Here is a 4,785-nt window from a genome sequence, read left to right as displayed (position 1 = left end):
GGTAGAGGTAAAGTGACAATGCATAGACAATAAACAGAGAGTAACAGTAGTGTAAAAGAGGGGGGGTTAATGTAAATAGTCCAGGTAGACATCTGATTAGCTGTTCAGGAGTCTTATGGCCTCGGGTTAGAACCTGTTTAGAAGCCTTTTGGACATAGACTTGGCGCCCTGGTTCCGCTTGCAGTGCGGTAGCAGAGATAACAGTCGATGACTAGGGTGGCTGGAGTCTTTGGACATTTTTAGGGCCTTCCTCTGACACCGCCTGGTATAGAGGTCCTGGATAGCAGGAAGCTTGGCCCCAGTAATGTACTGGGCCGTACACACTACCCTCTGCAGTGCCTTGCGGTCGGAGACTGAGCAGTTGCCATACCAGGTGGTGATGCAACCAGTCACAGGATGCTCTGAGGATCTGAGAACCCATGCCAAATATTTTCAGTCTCCTGAGGGGGAATAGGCTTTTCCACAGAGAGTGGAGGAACGCGTGTTCACATGCAGAGAGTGGATTTACAGTGTGTGTGTGTGTGTGTGTGTGTGTGTGTGTGTGTGTGTGTGTGTGTGTGTGTGTGTGTGTGTGTGTGTGTGTGTGTGTGTGTGTGTGTGTGTGTGTGTGTGTGTGCGTGTGTGTGTGTGTGTGTGTGTGTAAAGAGAGAATACACTAGAGAGATAAATACTGCAGGCACACTGCTGATGTTGTGTAGTGTGCAGTGAACTTGGACAGGACCAGATTTGGGCATATTATTTTCAATTCATATAAGAATTAGCCTGTGGGAAAATATAGTTTGGTGTGTGGGTGGAGTGTTGGGAATATGGCTCCTGTTTGGTAGTGGTAATAAGGAGAGAGATGGGGATGAAAGGAAGGTGTTGGTGTTTTAGAGAGACAGAGACAGAGAGGAGTTAAAATTAAAGGAAAAATCACCTAAAACCTGAAATAGCCCCTGGAATCGATAGAACATCGCTCAGAGATGCACAAATACGACATAACTTAAAGAACAAAAAAACATTTTGTGTGTGAGAGAGAGAGAGAGAGAGAGAGAGAGAGAGAGAGAGAGAGAGTTATGTTGCAGTGTGTGTGTGAGAGATTCCTCCAGGGTCAGACACCAAGACCCAATGTGACCCACACACTGCAGATAGAGGTCAGTGGTCATTCCATTTTAGAAATTCTCAGAAGAGATCTCTTTCTTTCTCTCTCTCTCTCTCCCTCGCTCATCCCCTCATCCCAAAACCTCTCCACTTCTATCACTTTCCATTTGACCTTTTTTCACTTCCTCATTCTCTCGCTCCCCTCCCTCTTTTTCTCTCTCCTTCTCTCTCTCCCCTCCTCCTCATTCCTTCTCTCCCCTGCCTCTCTCTCTTTCTCCTCCCTCTATCTCTTTCTCTCCCCTCCCTCTCTCTCCCGCTCACTCGCTCCCACTCGCTCCCCTATGTATGAGCCAACACCAACAACGCTCCTGACGAAGCGAGAGAGAATGAATGAGCACATGAAGTAGATACGTCAGGAACCCTTACGCTATGCTCTTCAGTAGCTATTAGTGTCTAGAAGAATGGGATTGATTGTCATGGGAAGAATACACAGGTAGTGTCAATGTGGGCTTGGGACTGTCACACCTAGCCAGCATGCCTGTCGGTCTCTTCCTCTCTTCTGTCTCTCTTCTCTCTTTACTCTCTGTCTTTATGGCCTTCAACCCCACCCCCAAGTCCCTCCATCCCTATTACCTCTCCTTCCCACTGGGCAAAAACTGGTTGAATCAACATTGTTTCCACTTCATTTCAGCAACAAAATTATATTTGATGACTTTGAATCAACGTGGAAAACTGATTGGATTTGCAAAAAGTCATTGATAAAAGGGATATTTAAAATGTATTTTCAACTTTTCACCTAAATCCAATGACAGGGTGACATTTGTTATTGATTTCAAGTTTAATTCACGGTAGTTGACAACTCAACCAAATGTGAATCAAAACTAGACGTTGAACTGATGTCTGTGCCCAGTGGATTCTCTCTCTCTGCCAGGTCAAATACAGTCCGGTCTGGTCTGATCGATGTAGTTTAACCCTTGTGTTTTACCCGTGAGGCAGCTGGGCAGACAGAGAGGGGCAATTATGGAGTAATTAGTGACTCCTTGAACCAATCTGATCCCACAGCAGGAGCTCAAAAGAGTATGTGTGTGCGTGTGTGTGTGTGTGTGTGTGTGTGTGTGTGTGTGTGTGTGTGTGTGTGTGTGTGTGTGTGTTTTGGCGGGCTAGGGGTGGGCATGGGTGTTTTTTTAGTGTGTATGCGAGGGGAGTGGGGTCTGTCTGTGCGAGTGGGTGGGGTGTGTATGTGGGAGGGGAAGTGGGGGGGTTAGCTGCATGGGGGTCCCATTAACTGACGTGGGGTAGATAATCCGATTTACAGAAAACAAAGAGAAAGTGTGTGTGTGGTGTGTGTGTGTGGGGAGGGGGGGGGGGCAGACAGATGGGAACTAGACGCTCCAACTGTGACCCACAGACACACTGACTGACATGGAGCACACACACACACTAAGCATTCAGTATTGATGAGCAACATAAGCTACATGAGTGGTGCTAGAACAACTAGAGTAGAGCTTCCACAAAGTGATAGGCCGACACTGGAAGTCACATTGATAACACAAATCCCCTTGTTAGATGATGCAAAATGGTACAGGAGCTCAATTGAGCTTAGTGTTTTAAGCTTTCCATGGTACAGTCCCTCATACATACTGTGTTAAACAGTTAATGGGAGTACATCTGACTAAACCCTTCTAACATAGCACTTACACACACACACACACACACACAGCAGGAGCGGGAGCCCCTCATTATGAAGGAACCAGCAGGATCCCCTCCTCAACCCTTTCTTTTCTTCTCTCATTACTTTTTATTTCTCTCTCGTTCCCTTGTTGTCTCCATACCTACTGTCGTATTCTGGACATCAAACTGAGTTTTTCATTACCCCTGCCTGCCTACTGCTCAGACTTTCCTGCTTTCATCCCTCTCTCTCAAACAGCATCTGAACACCCACAGGGCATCCTGTCTCTACTATCTCTCCCTATGTATGAACATGGGAGACTATCTCTCCCTATGTATGAGTGTGCCTGCATGTGTTTCTCAGTCACTATTCATAAGGCCTCTCTCTCATTGGCTCCAAAATGGACCTACTCACTGATAACTGTTAATGTGGCTGTCACGAAACCCCCCGGTACTGCTGCTCATTCTGTTCACCAGTACCGGAGGTTTACGTCACAGGCTTTCTAGGCTTCACTGAACGGGATTCATTATTATCAACCCCGGACTGTCTTGTCTGATTACACACATCTGGTTTCCATTTCCTCCGATTAGTATGTTATATACAGTATTTGCCGGTAATTGTTCCCATGTCCGTTGGTGGTTTGAGTACCTATGTGTTGGTGGTGTGAGTACCTATGTGTTGGTGGTGTGAGTACCTATGTGTTGGTGGTGTGAGTACCTATGTGTTGGTGGTGTGAGTACCTATGTGTTGGTGGTGTGAGTACCTATGTGTTGGTGGTGTGAGTACCTATGTGTTGGTGGTGTGAGTACCTATGCGTTGGTGGTGTGAGTACCTATGCGTTGGTGGTGTGAGTACCTATGTGTTGGTGGTGTGAGTACCTATGTGTTGGTGGTGTGAGTACCTATGTGTTGGTGGTGTGAGTACCTATGTGTTGGTGGTGTGAGTACCTATGTGTTGGTGGTGTGAGTACCTATGTGTTGGTGGTGTGAGTACCTATGTGTTGGTGGTGTGAGTACCTATGTGTTGGTGGTGTGAGTACCTATGTGTTGGTGGTGTGAGTACCTATGCGTTGGTGGTGTGAGTACCTATGTGTTGGTGGTGTGAGTACCTATGCGTTGGTGGTGTGAGTACCTATGCGTTGGTGGTGTGAGTACCTATGCGTTGGTGGTGTGAGTACCTATGCGTTGGTGGTGTGAGTACCTATACGTTGGTGCAGCTGTTATGCTGCGTGCTTTATATATGGTGTATTACGGGTATTGTTCCGTGTCGTTCAACGAGATTTACCCTCTCTCTTTTGTTTGTGTACAGCTCAGTGTTTTTGTATACGTGTTTGTTTTGGGTGTATTAAAAACTCCTATTGTGTATTCCTGCACCTTTCTCCAGATCCTTTATACCAGCGTGACACTGGCATTACCTTAACTTTTTCACAATTTTGTTGTGTTACATCCTGAATTTAAAATGGATTAAATTGAGCTTTTGTGTCACTGATCTACACACAATACCTCATGATGGCTAAATATAATTTTGTTTCTAGAAGATTTTAGAAATCAATAAAAAAATTGGAGATGAAATGTCTTGAGTCAATAAGTATTCAACCCCTTTGTTATGTCAAACCTAAATATGTTTAGGAGTAAACATGTGCTTAACAAATCGCATAATAAGTTGCATGTACTCATTCCTCGTTCAATAAGTGGTTAATTAGATTTGAATAACTACCCTATCTCTGTACCCCACATATACAATTATCTGTAAGGTCCCTCAATCAAGTAATGAATTTCAAACACAGATTCAACCACAAAGACCAGGAAGGTTTTCAATGCCTCGCAAAGAAGGGCACCTATTGGTAGATGTGTACAAATAAAAAAAGCAGATGCTGAATATCCCCTTGAGCATGGTGAAGTTATTCATTACACTTTGGAAGGTGTATCGATACACCCAGTCACTCAGTTTCCAGAGAGGAAGGAAACTGCTCAGGGATTTCACCATGAGGCCAATGGGGATATTAAAACAGTTATTCCAAGACATATCCAAAAAGA

Source organism: Oncorhynchus clarkii, unplaced genomic scaffold, assembly GCF_045791955.1.
Source record: "Oncorhynchus clarkii lewisi isolate Uvic-CL-2024 unplaced genomic scaffold, UVic_Ocla_1.0 unplaced_contig_249_pilon_pilon, whole genome shotgun sequence".
Taxonomy (NCBI): domain Eukaryota; kingdom Metazoa; phylum Chordata; class Actinopteri; order Salmoniformes; family Salmonidae; genus Oncorhynchus; species Oncorhynchus clarkii.
Note: the sequence above shows the minus strand (reverse complement) of the source record.